This window comes from Notamacropus eugenii, chromosome 4 (genome assembly GCF_028372415.1).
Source record: "Notamacropus eugenii isolate mMacEug1 chromosome 4, mMacEug1.pri_v2, whole genome shotgun sequence".
Lineage (NCBI taxonomy): Eukaryota > Metazoa > Chordata > Mammalia > Diprotodontia > Macropodidae > Notamacropus > Notamacropus eugenii.
The window spans coordinates 159,822,092-159,836,713 of NC_092875.1; the positions used below are offsets into that span (position 1 = coordinate 159,822,092).

Below are 14,622 nucleotides of genomic sequence, written 5' to 3' on the forward strand. Positions count from 1 at the left end.
TTTTCTAATCACACACCACAACCACTCTTTTGCAGGCCCTTACCATCTCTTGCCTAGACTACTGCCATAGAATGCTCATGGTTCTCCTCATCTGAGGGAAGTCTCTTTTCTTTCCAATTTTTCCTCCACACAGTTGCCAAAATGACTCTTCTAAAGCATATCTGACTATATGTCACTTTCCTACTAAATAAATACTAGTAGCTCCCTAATAAATACAAAATTCTGTTTGGCGTTTAATGACTTTCACATCTTGGTTCCAATCAACATTTCTAGTTTTATTAGATATCACTCCCCTTCATGAACTTTATGGGTCAGCTAACCTAGCCTTTGTGCTGCTGCCCCTTATATAAATATCTCTTAACTCCTTTACATACATTCCCCTTTGTCTAGAATGACTTCCCTCCTTGCCACCACTTAGTAGATTCCCATTCCCATCAAAGCTCAGCTATGTGAACCCTTTGTAGATCTCTCAGTTGCTAGCTCCTCCACCCCTCTCATTACCTGTATTTTATACAAATGTATATGTAAATATACACAAATATGCAAATATATGTATGCATATATCATATAAAAGTATAAATGTGTACAAATATGTTTGTGTATTTATTGTTGTATTTGTCTCATCTTTGAGAATAGGGGTTCTTTCGTTTTTATCTTTATGTTTCCAGTGTGTAATAAAGTGCTTAGAACATAGTAGGATTAATAAAATCTTGTGGATGAATTGATTAGACCTCCAATTCCTCTTCTGGAAAATGAGAGGTTTGGATTTCATGACCTCTGAGTTCCCTTCTAGCTATAGATCTACAATCTTAAGATTATCACTTCCTTAGGTTGGAATATAATGTTTCTTTTAATGTGACTTCAAATCATATTAGCTTCTTTGACTGCCGTATCACACAATTGATCCATAGTGAAGTTGTAGTTCACTAAAATCCAGATCTCTTTTGTTAACTGGCTTTTTAACTGAGCCAGTCTCTAACCTGAGAATGCTCAGAGCCACACAAAGCAGGCCTAGAGATGGGGAGTAACATCAAGTAATCCAGTAGTTTAATTAATCAATTTCAGAGTGAGGAATATTGTCCTAGCTAAAGTAAAAGCACAGGTTATCTACTTAAATCACAATTAGGGATGGAGGGAGGGGGAAGGCGGATTACAAACAATTGGTTAGTGGTTTCCCATGAGAAACCCATAAGTCCCAAAATACAACAATTCTTGAGTCAAGTCTTTGGGAGTTGTGACCATCTCCCCTAGCATTCAGAACCAGAGTTCTGTGACAGAAACAGGTTCTACAATCTTTAATTGTGCCAGTGATTGTGAGCCTTGTCAATGATTGATTGATCAGTTCAAGCTGCATTCTGAGTCTGATGTACAAGCTGGAGAAGGCAGCTCTTGAGAAAGCTAAATTATTAGCATATTCATTACACATATCATATCAATTAATATGAAAATTATAAATTCCTTTCTCACTTTCATATGACCTGTTGTGTAGCAATGCTGTACTATCTTGTGCTTGTAAAATTGATTTTTTTCAACCAAAACATAAGATTTCACATTTACTCCTATTAAATTTTACCTTATTTCATTCTAATATTCTAACCTATCAAGAACTTTGGGGCAGCCAGGTGTCACAGTGGATAGAGCACTGTAATTGGTGTCAGGAAGACTCATCTTTCTGAGTTCAAATCTGGCTGATATTTACTAGCCATGTGACTCTGGGCAAGTCTTAACCCTGCTTGTCTCAGTTTCTTCATCTATAAAATGAGCTGGAGATGGAAATGGCAGACCACTCTAATATCTTTGTCAAGAAAATTCCAAATGGGCTCCCAAAAGAACTGGACATAGCTGAAAGCACTGAGAAGCAACAAGCAAGAACTTTTGGAATCCTGAATCCTGGAGCCAATGTATTTGTCAGTCTTCCTAGTTTTGTGTCATTGATAAGAAGATTAAAAACTTTAGGGCCAAGCATCGATGCTTTGGGACATTCCCTTAGAGATTTCCTTCTAAGTTGACATGAGCCATTAACAGTTACTCTTTGAGATTATAATCCACCTAAATATATTATTTTCTAGGTCACACATGGCCATTGTTTTCACAAGAAAAGTTTTTGTCAAATGTTTTATTGAAATCTACGCATCCCATATATAGAGGATACCCTCTAACTACCAGTCTAGTAACCCTATAAAAAGGAAGATACCTCATTTGGACATTTTTTCGATGAAACCTCTTCATGATCATTTCTTTTTTCTAGATGGTAACCAATAATTTATTTAACTGATATGTTCTAGAACAGAGACAGTCAGATTATAGCCCAGGGGCCAAATCCAATGGTGCTTGTTTTTGTATGGCAGCAAAGTAAGATGGTTTTTACATTTTAAGTGAAGTTATATTATGTTTAAAAATGCAAAAACCATTCTTAGCTTCAGCCATATAAAAGTAGGTCAGCTGGATCTGACCCTCCAGCTGTAGTTTGCTCAACCCTGTTCTAGAATTGCCAGGAATTAAAGTCAAGCTCACTCACCTAGAGTTTGCAAACTCTGCTCTCCTCTCTTTTCAGAAGATTGGGCTATTTGCATTTCTCCAATCCTATTGTTCCTCTTCTGTTTTATGTGATCTTTCAAAGATCACTGACATTGTCTCAGTAATCAAATTCATCCATTATTTCCATACCCTAGATTGTGGTTCATCTGGTCCTAGTTACACTGAGATGCTGCCCTCACTGAGGGTAGCTACATACTTTTAATATCTCCTTACTTGTGTTTCAGTTTGCTGTTGTCTCTTTTTGTTTCTCCTATGAGTCCAAACATCATTCTCCTTGGCAGAAAAAACAGGAAAAAAAAATGAGAGTTGAAGTTGTTGTCTTCTCTCTATTGTTTATTATTGTCATTGTATCCATGCTGAGCAGAGATCCTATTCTAAGTTAGACCTTTCCATGCCATGCTGCACAGCACCATCGCCTCCACCTCTTTCCCCAAAATAACCTGGAATCTGTTCCTGGGTTCCTTGGCTCTGACAGGTCAACTTTTGCTTAGCTTCATGGGATTCAAGCCTTCATGCCACTTCCTTGACCTCTCCTTGACATATTGCCCTCCATTTCCTTTCTACATTTCCAGTTCCCCATACTGGGGGCAGCTAGGTGGTGCAGTGGATAAAGCACCAGTGCAGGAGTCAGGAGGACCTGAGTTTAAATCTCACCTCAGACACTTGACATTCACTAAGCTGTGTGACCTTGGGCAAGTCACTTAACCCTGATTGCCTCATCCTGGGTCATCTCCAGTCATCCTGATGTATATCTGGTCACTGGATTCAGATGACTCTGGAGGAGAAGTGAGGCTGGTGACCTGCACAGCCCTCCTTCACTCAAAACAAAGTCAAGTGCAAGTCATGTCATTATTTCTCTGATGGCATGGCCTTCTTCAGCAATGAAGGACGAACACACACACTATCCCCCATACTGTCTCTTTTCATTAGAATATAAGATCCTGGATTGCAAGGACTGTCTAGTTTCATTATATTTTTATCTGTAGGCTTAGCAAAGTGCCTGGAACATAGGGAGTACTTAAATTCTCTCTCTTTCTCTGTCTCTGTCTCTCTCACTCTATCCTTCCCTCTGTCTCTCCTCCCTTCCTCCCCCCCCCCCCCCCATTATCTTGCCCTAGACCACTACAGAACTAAGCAAAGATTCCTTTTCTTTTGCTGCCCTTCCTCTCATTCTACCCTTATGTCAATGATGACCTTTCCCTCCTTGGATATCATTTAGTACTTCATTTGTGTCTCTCTGATACAGTTATAGCTACTGGGCTCTAGGATGGCCCAGGTTGCTGACAAGGTGGAAGGAAAGGAGTATTAGTTTTTTTCCCAGAGTCCCAGGCAGTTCCAGAACCCATTTGGTGGCAGGAAGACCTGCCATCATTTGGGGTTGGATTGTCATGGCCCTTTATCTCCTCCCTGCCCTGGACCATACCAGATCCAGTCAGACATAGTAAGTCAGAAGTACATTACCCCAAGGGTGACTTACCTTTTCATCCTTCAACTTACCTGAATTGCTTGGCTCACAGGGGTTGAATGATGTCTACATTGGATGGCAACAACTTAATTCTTTTTGAATATATAGAGCATCACCAGCACTTTACTATCTGCTCTGTCACTTTCTAATAGCCCCTACCTCTGATTGTCTTTGCCTTGTCTCCCTGCCCTGAAATCCCCTGGCACTATCATCTGCCCCGTAGTTGCATCCTTTGAACTTCCATGTCTTTTCACTGACCCTTAAGGTCAATTTAAAAAAGTGTTTCTTCTCTCAATTAGAATGTGAGGTCCTGTAGAGCAGGAATTGTCTAGCTTTATTTATTTTTACCTCAGTGCTTAACAACACTTGGAATATATTAAGTGATTAACAACTATTTTTTTTATCCATTCATCCATTTATTCAAGCAGTCATGCATGCATTTTATATTATAATTATTTGCTTATGTATCATATCTCCCTACTAAAGTGTAAGGGTGATGAGTACATCTTAAACAAATTTTGTGCCCAACTACCTATTCAAGTGCCCTGAACATAGTGGGTGCTTCAGAACTCTTGTTGAATTGGAAGAAATGATGATGGTTTTGAACAAAATGCCTTGCTATGACTTTTTTCCTCTTGGGATGGAAAGTTTTATTTGTATTGAATGTTTTTGAATGAGAAGATTAGACTAGATCCAAGGTTCCCTCCTCGTTCTAAATTCTATGGGCTTATCATGAATGAAAAGAATAACTCCTACAACTAGCCCACCTGACCCAGAGAGAACCAAAACAGTCCAGATCATAAAGAATCACTAATTGAGAAAAAGTAGAAATGACTTTGAACAAAGGGCAGGTTAAGGCTTTTTTGAGCTGCTTGGCCCCATTTTGAACCTTTCTGGTGGATGACTCCCAGGCTTCTCTTCCAGCCAACATCTGTTGGCAATTTAGCAATGAAGCTTCCCCCTTAATTAATCAATTTGAGTGCACATGGAAGAGATTTGTGTTTACAGTGTCAAAAATCCTGACAAAAACACGCATGGGAGGAAACTAGGCATGTGTAGGAATTGTAATTTATTTTTTAAAATACATGCAAACAGTAATCTAAAAACCACATATATGCAAGAAATATGGGCCAACTTTTGCAAGTAAAATGTGTTTATCAACTTTTAGAAAGGGTATGTTTTGGTTAGCAGAATTAACCTCATATTGCAGTACAGGGTCATGGGTACAGAGATACATTTAGGGAAGAAAAATAAAGTCCGCAAAACAAGATAAAGACTACTTTTTCAAAGTAGGAGAAAGAGGAGGTGGAGGAGGGAGAGAGAGAGAGAGAGAGAAACAGAAAGAGAGAGAATGAGAGAGAAAGAGAGAGAGACAGAGAGAGAGAGAGAGAGAGAGAGAGAGAGAGAGAGAGAGAGAGAGAGAGAGAGAGAGAATGAATAGTGGCTTATACGGTGAATGTAGAACAATCAGCACTTTGAGCCCTGAAGAACTGTTAATAAGCAAGTCTGATGGTATAGAAATAGGGGTAGTAATTACAGTATTATTTACCTTAAAGAGGATAGGGGCTGACTTAATAAGAGTACAGCTTATGAAGGGTTATTAAGGAGTGATAAAGAGTCACTCATCCATCTCCACTCAGGACTATAAGGAAGTGAAATTTAAATGAAGCAATGTGGATTTAGGTTAGACATGAGGAGATACTCTCTGAGATTGTGTTTGCTCAGCCATGTAATGGGCTTCTGGCAGAGTCTGAAGAATTTCCTTTTTATGAAGGTTTTTAAAGTGATAGCTAGTTCTCATCTGTTTGGATGGTGTCTGGCCTACATTTTGGCATAGACTAGATTAGCAGTTCTCAAAGTGTGATCCTATGATCCTTGATGTCCTTTCAGGGTGCCTGCAAGGTCAAACCTATTTTCCTAATAATATTAAGACGCTATTTGTTCATTAACATACTCCTTTCTTTTCCAACTAGCTTAGCTCTGTGAGATTGGATTTTCTTCGTATACTTCACCTAAAACTACATATTGCAACAGACTGAATGCAGAAGTAGATATGAGAATCCAGCTGACTTCTATTAAACTAGATAGTAAGGAGATTTGAAAAAAATTAAGCAAAACAATGTTAACTACGTAAAGCTCTTCTCACTAATCATTTTTGTTTGTTTTGAAAATATGGCTCTATGCTGCTGATTATATTTTTTTATGCTGAGGATTCTCAAATCTACTTATCCATCCCTAATCTTTCTGTTGATTTCTTGCATCTCCAGCTGCCCATTAGACTTCTTGACTTGGATGTACTGTAGTCATTTGAAAGCTCAACAAGGTCAAAACTGAACTCATAAGCTCCTCAAGTCCCTCCCCTCTCCCCACAGTCAATTCTCCTCCATTCCTAACTTCCCAGTTACTATCAAGGACACCACTATCTTTTCACTCATTCAGGTTTGCAATGTAAGTGTCATACTTATTTTCTCTCTTCTTCTCCTCCCTCATACTCAGTCTGTTACCAAGTTCTGTTGGTTTTACCTATGTAATAGCTTCCCCATATGCTCCCTTCTCTTTTCTGACAATGATGCCACCCTGGTGCTGGCCCTTATTGCTTCACACTTGGACTATTCCAATAGCCACAGGTCTTTCTCTACTCAATTTAATCCTCCTCTTAGAAATGTGGAGAGACTACACTGACCAAGCATGCTGTGCATGTTTATAAGGGCTGGGTTTTCTTTGGCTATTCTCTCATTAAATTTGATAGACAGATGATAGATAGATAGATCGGTAAAATAATAAGTATCATAGATACATTGATAAATCATTTATTAAGTACTTACATGTGCAAGTATTGAGTTAATCACTAGGAATACATATTCAAGCAAGCTCAACAGTTCCTGCTTTCAAGGTCTTTTCATTGCAAAGTGAAAGACAATATACGAAAGTGAACTGGAAAGGATCCATGAAGGCAGAAGTAAGTGTGGTAGCATCCTTTGGAAATGACGAGGAAGTGTTCTGAAGGCGTGGTCCCTGCATGGTAAGAGATGACAAAAGCTCATCTATCAGCACCAGGTGATCCAGTGATGGGGTTTAAGGTTGCAGTTGGGGAGAAGATAAAGTGAGATTGGTGAGATTGTTATTTCTTAACCCAGTTACATCTTCTTTATTCTCCAAGTAACATTTTCAAATTGCCATTTTCACATGTAGTAGTGTATTTTTTATTTAAAATTTTTTATTTCCTTTGTCTTTACATTATTTCATTTTAGGATGTATCCTTTCTATCTCTTACTCAGAAAACTAATAGAAGAGGACATAAAAGCAGGTGACAGAGGGAGATAACAATACAAACATGGATAAATTCTCTCAGTGTATTCAATATTCCACACCCATAATACCCCACTTCTGCTGAGAAGGAAAGATGGTATATTTTCTCATTTCTTCTTTGGAGACAAGGGTGGTCATTATAGCTGCTCAGTATTCAGTTTAAATTTTTTTGTTTGTGTGTTTTTCCATTTATAATATTGCAATCATTGCGTATATATTTTTCTGGTTCTGCTCACTTTATCCTGCTTCAATTTATTTAGATCTTCCCATACTTCCCTGAATTCCACATATTCATTTTTCTAATTATGTAATAATTTCCCATTACACTTACATGTTACAATTTGTTTAGCCATTCCCCAGTCAATGTATTTCAACTGTTTCCAGTTTTTTGCTTGTTTCAGGCATCAAAAGTTTTGCCATGAATATTTTGGCATATAAGTGATGTTACTCTCTGTTTTTGGTCTCTTTGTTGTATAAGTCGAGCAACAGGATTTCCAAGTCAAAGGCAATGGATATTTTAATCACTTTTTTAGCATAATTCCAAATTATTCTTCAGAATGCTTGTACAAATTCACAGTTCTACCAACAGTGTATTATGAACAATATGTGCCCATCTTTCGACAGCCTCTCTGACATGCTGCATTGATTTCTAAGTGCAACGCAGAACCATATCAGAGAACAAATGCCACACATATTATTACCCACAAATTGAAATTTTATTACATTTGATTTATGTGATTGTAGGATTGTAGATTGAGAGCTGGAAGAGATTTTTATTAGAGTGGAGTGAAGAGAGTTGGACTCCTTCATTCTCCTCTACCATCTTGATTTGTCTCTCAGTATTGGATTCATTAAGGTAAATGTTTGTCTGAGGTGAATATATCATAATAGCTAATATTTGCATAAAACTTTAAGTTTTGTAAAATGTTTTCAAATAATATTTTCATTTTGGTTTTCATATACTTTTAGAATTGAGTTCCCACAAGAAAAAAAAAAACAGCCCCATCTTATGAAAGAAATAATACATAACATTTTATTTCACGGAATATTCTTCATCAGTGTGCCATCTGGCATTTAATATGATTCAGGTGAGGAAAATGATAAAAAGATTAATTCAACTACTGTCTCAATCCCCAATCCTCATCTAGTTCTATTAAGCAACTGAGACCTTGAGAGGTTAAATGACTTGCCCATGGTCACAAAGATAAATGGCACATGTCTGAATATAAGGACTTCTTTTGCACTTTGGAGCTACCCAGTAATTGAACTGGAATAATTTGATAATGTGTTCTATATTTTTCAACATACATTTTGACATTAGTTTATTTTTTTCTCCTGTAGGATTATATGGAGTGAAATATCCCAAAAATCTTAGTATCTTTGTCAGTTTTGGTAGCTTAAAACTGCTCTGAGAATTTTGGAATATCCTGTATTGTTTGGGTAGGATTTTGTACTTCTTAAGTCAAGCTATTAATTCTCTTTCCAGGTTTTTCCCTCAAAGATCTTTCTTCTCCAGTTCTTTTCTCTGTTGTCCTAATTTCATTTGTTTTGCTTTTAAAACTCTTTTTAAGCTCTTGATTAATTTTTTAGGACTTCTAATTGCTCAGATGACCAAGATGCATTTTTCTTAAATTTTGGAGTTATTTTCCATTTCTGGTTCATGTTCTGAGCATCACTGGCATCACAATAGCTTACCCCCTTTTCTGTTTGCATTCTTTGGCTATTAAGAGCTATATTCTTCTAGTATCACAGGGCCAGCTTGAAGTAGGGAGCTCTGGTCTTCCAGGAGATTTTTTTGGCTAGATCAAAGGGCACAGCTTGATTGCTCTCATCATTGGCTTTCTAAGTTACAGGTCTTGCTTTGGGTCTAGGCAATATATTTATAGACTTTCCTCTAGATGATGTTCCAGTAGAACCAGGCTGCTGGCTGATCCTTATTCTGGTCATGAGGATGAGTCTTTGATCCCCTCTGGGGACACTGCTGGTCTATTTCTGCTATGAACCTGGGTTGGAGTCCTTTTGCTTCTAGAAAATCCTGGACTTCTGGCTCAAGGCTGAGCCTAGGAACTGCTTTAGGCTACTCTGAACTACACTGCTGATCCAGCTCTGTTTGGAAACTTAGTAGTTGAGTCCATGATCCCAACCCGTCCCTGTTTCACAGTTTTTGCTCTGGTCACTTACCAATGGGTTGAATTTGTGATTGTGGGCTAGGAAGATTACTCACTGTACTTTCTCCTTAGATTTCATGATCACTACTTGGTCTGGCCTTACTCTTAGATTTTTTTGGAGTGGTCGTGTGGAGAGAGCTGGACTTCTCTACCATCTTGATCTGTCTCTCAATATTAGATTCATTAAGGTAAATATATATCTGAAATGTAGGTAATATTTCCATAAAACTTTGAGGTTTGTAAAATGCTTTCAAATAATCTTTTCATTTTGGTTTTCATTATACTTTCAAAAATGAATTCCCATAAGAAAAAAACCAGCCCCATCTTATGAAAGAAATCATACATAATATTTTATTTCAAGGAATATTCTTCATCCATGTGCCATCTGGCATTTAATGTGATTCAGGTGAGGAAGAACATAAAAAGATTAATTTAATTACTAACTCAGTCCCCAAACTCACTACCCCAATATCATTATTACTATTATTAGCATATCATTTTAATCTTGTCTGATTGAGTTCATAAAGAAATAATATTGGGAGAATTCACTATCCTGCCATTATTCTCTTATCGCTAATGTTCTACAGACCACTGTACAGATGGATAAAATAGCTGTTATTTGTATTTTAATAAAAGAAATGGAGTTGAAGAGTTATAGCAGACTTGGAGTAATGAAGAACTGACTTCAAATCCAACCTCATACATTTATTAGCTGTGTGACTCTGGACAACTCACTTAACCACTATATGTGTCAGTTTCCTCAGCTATAAAATGGGTATAATAACAGCACATACCTCTCAGGTCTGTTATGAAGATAAAAAGGGATAATATAGGCAAAGTGTTTTTGCAAACCTTAAAATACTATATACACCTTAGCTATTAAGTAACTTTTATTAGCAGTATTTTTATAGTGAAATCTATTAAAATATTGTTCTTACGTTTTTATGGATCACTTATGTTTAGGTGATTATACACAATTGTTCTTTCCGTGACAATGTTTTGGTTCCAAAATAATTTATTCTTATTATATTGTTGTTCCTATAAACCTCATGTTTTCAGTGGGATTCAAAGAGAAACAGACTTAGGACAAGCCACTATCTTGAAGCATTTATTTTTACTTAATGTGATATAGATTATTTTACAAATGTGTAAAATAATGGCTTTTTGTAATTATATAAAGCTATTATGATATAAATTCATTCTCTGTGGGCTTTTTGAAAGCATCCTTGGTTCACCTCCAATAGCGAAGAGGGAGATAAGGATGACATATACCACATTCTATTGCCATGTAATTTTTATCTGGTGCACTAGATCTCTACATTTTGAAAGCTTTTTATTTAATGTACTTTGGAGATATGCAGAGATTTTATATGTTGACCTGTGTTGAAAAGGAAACTACTAGAGTATGGGGCTTGAAGTTAGAGAAACGAGAGTTTGAATTCTTATACAGACACATAATAGTTATGTAAACTGAGCAAACCACTTAACTGCTTCAGTGAAATGGGGATGATAATAATAGCATCTCCCTACCAGAGTTGTTGGAGGTTCGAGGGAGAGAATATTTTCATAAAATATTACATAATAATTATAAATCACAATATTTTTATATTATTAAATGATGTAGTAAAATTGTATAATAATAGCTAGTATTTATATAGTGCTGGAAGGTTTGCAGTGTTTTGCTAGTTATTGATATTATCTTTATTTTAAAATTTTTATGGATCAGTGTTATACCTAGTAATTGTTTTCAGTTGTTTGATCTGTGGTAATGGTTGATTTCAGTATACAATTATCCCTTCCACATTAAGGGGGTTAGGGGTGCAGTACCCTCACCATCTGGAAGATGTGTAAAAGTTTTTGACCCTCCCTTCATGTGAGACAAGAAGTCTGATTTTTTTTCTTTTATGGGATATTTAGACTACCTTATTGTAAAATTTATGTAATATTATACATATATTTTATAATTATGTATTATTTAATACTATGCATGTATTTTATGCATTTATGAGTTTCTAAACTTTTTAAAGTGTTGCCTAGTGACCTCTGTGTGTTGTCTGTGGCTTCTGCAGAATTTTTCCCAAATTCCCATTTATTTTTTTATGCTGACCCATGATATAGCAAAACTGTGATGGAGAAAGTTGTGATGTGGAAGAGATAACTACAGTTTGTTAGTGGAGTTCTGAATTTTTTGAGATGTGTAGCCACAAGATGTAGAATTGTCAATTGTCAGTGTGTGGAATGCTAGCCACCAACTCTTGTCTTGCTAGGTAGTCCATAGGCATCAAAATTTCACAGCCTGAAGCGATGCCACATTTTCCATCATTTCCTTAATACAATCTCCATTGACTCATAAATGTTTGCTCCTTGAAGACAACCTTTTTGTAGTTTCTGGTGCTGATAATCTGGTCTAAAATGTCCTTAACTTTCCATAAACAAATATGCATGACTCAACCTTTTTAGGATGTTTTTTGTTGACATAGCATTTGATAGATAGACTCTAACCAGCAGTACGTCATGTTCAGTTACAACAGATTGCCTGCATTTACCTTATCTTGGTTACATGATAGTTGTTTGTTCCAAAACTGTTTCTGTAAATTATTTTAAAATCATTTATCATATGATCATCCACCTCCTCATTAAAGGCACCCCCCTTTAATATCATCCATTGTCTACAAAATAACATCAAATTTGGTTTTATTAGCATTTGTTGCTAAAGTTTCCCTCTGATCACTCTTTAGGATATGGAGGTGTTTCTGGGTTCTTAAAGCCCATGTGTGTCAGCAAAGTTCAAGGTTTGGCAACTCCTACCAGTACTGGTTCACACAATCTGTGTGTTTGGTGCTTAAGGGTCAGCTTAGCTAAGATCAGAAATACTCATCACCCAAGAATCCACTACTTTATGATTCATGACAGGACAGGACAGGAAAGGAAAGGAGCCAGTGAAACCCATCTTTTGGCATCCAAATTTACCTTTCTTTGGAGAGGAGAAGGAAGATGAGGGGGAGGCAGACAGGAGAGGAGGAGCTGAGTTACTCAGCTAGCTATGTCCTCATTCCGCCAACTGTGTCTACTCACACATCCTTAAGCAAAACACATCATTTAATACATACATCTATCTATCTATCTATCTATCTATCTATCTATCTATCTATCTATCTATCTATCTATCTCATAACACTCAGTATGTCATATAGTACATAGCATATATCATTACATCCCCATGGGGTCCCAGGCTAAGGTCTTTCTTCGCTTGATGCATCCTTAAGGGGCAGCAGAAAATACTATACCATTCATCCCTAGGTCACTGTAACAACAATCTCCTTAATCAATACACAGTGTCCAATGAAGTCCTCTATTATCTTGACTGGAGGCTGACTTCCAAACCCCATGATTCCTCCTTCATGGGCTGACCACTCCCAGTTCTTGCCTGGGTTCACACGCAGGCAGCTTTCTGCTCCTGCTCCTTGTCTCAGCCCAAGGGACTGTTCTATTCCAAACTCTTCCTGCTTCTGCCTGACAGCAGGCGCCAGGGGCTCCTGCCCGCAGCTTGTGTTTCTAGGAGCATAAAACTTAACAGGGCCATAACAATATTTATACACATTACCAGCCATCATGGGGATCTGGGGACAGTACAGAGTGGGGAGCATTCCCAACAGGATTAGCCCCCATATGTTAAATGCACACAAGGTTAGGAAGCCCAGCTCCAATGTCACCTCCTCCAGGACTTAAAGCACTTCCCCTGCTCTAAATTGTGATCAATTTTTGTAAAAATAGTATGTGGTATTAAAACATATTCTTCAGTGATCCCATTCAGAAACTACTGTAAGTCTTTCAGCTCTAATTTCTCCAGTAATTTGAATCTATATTTTATAATTTGTTAATCTCTTAACTTTGTTCAACTCTGAGAGAAGAATATTCACGTCTCCTACAATTATTTTGTTATGATTTATATCCTTTCGCAATTTAGTTAACGTTTTCTTTATGAATTTGAATTTCTTACCACTTGGAGCATGCACATTTAATATTGATATTGGGTTGCAAAGTATAATGTGATTCCGTTATTTATCTCTGTTTATATTGTGAATTTTAATTTCTGTTTTGTTTGATAGCATGATTAAAAATGCTTTTTAAACGTATGGTAAATTTGCCATCATATCAATTCACTCATAAAGACCAACAGACAGGATTTCTGTTGGAGAAATTAACAAAGACCAACAAACAAGACTGTTGTCTGAGAAATCAACATAGAACAACAGACAGGGCTTCTGTCTGAGAAATTAACACGGAGAAATAGACAGAGTGCCAGCATTACAAACATTCTTTCCGTTAGGCCTTCCCACAAGCAAATTTCCCTAGCCTGTTCACGTTTACTTCTCTCTCTCAGTTGTGCTTCTCTCTCTAGTTTCTCTGCTTCTTTCTCAGTTCTCTCCTCCCTCCCAATAACGTGTGTGTGTGTGTGTGTGTGCGTGTGTGTGTGTGTAATATTTCCAATGAGAGATTCTTGATTGATTCAATCAGTGGCAAGACTCAGTCAAAGGTACTTAATGGTCTAAAACTCAATCCAGAAATATAGCAAAAAAAATCCTACTTGGCTTGCTGTTGCAGGGAAAGAGGTAATATTTTTCTTATAGGTCATGAAGACTTTGCCACATGATCAATGTTTTCCAAATTAAGGATTCTGAGATGTCAACAAATTCAATTGACTAACAATTTTAGGCACTTACTATGTAAAAAATCTTGTACAGAGGTAGGGGAGAGATAGACAAAAATTAAACAGTACCTGCTCTGAGAGAAATTACATTCTTTTGGGAAGACAATCATTATGTGCACAAATAAATGTCAAAGTATATGGAAACTAATGAAAAGTAATTTCAAGAGGGAGAGAATGATAACAATAGAGAAGGATTAAAAAAAAAACTCATACAAATGGTGGTACCTTAGTTGTGTTTTGTAGGAAGTTAGAAATTCTACAAGGTGGAGGAAATGAGAGAGAACATTCTGGACATTGGAACCATTCATGCAAAGGTCAGAGTTGGAAATCAGAGTTAGAATATCACATATAGGGAATCAGTAGCAGTCCAGTTTGATTAGAATGGAGAATACATATATATCTATATCTATATCTATATCTATATATCTATA

The 14,622-nt window shown here is 36.9% G+C and overlaps 1 long non-coding RNA gene across 1 annotated transcript in view; it reads right to left on the reverse strand.

The window, feature by feature from the left end:
- Nucleotides 1-6,857: 6,857 nt before the first annotated feature.
- The window catches only part of LOC140498281 (uncharacterized), a 40,908-nt gene continuing 33,143 nt past the window's right edge, over nt 6,858-14,622 (reverse strand). The window contains exon 5 of the long non-coding RNA XR_011965049.1: nt 6,858-7,018. This is a non-coding gene — a long non-coding RNA (uncharacterized lncRNA). The remainder of the gene's footprint in view (nt 7,019-14,622) is intronic.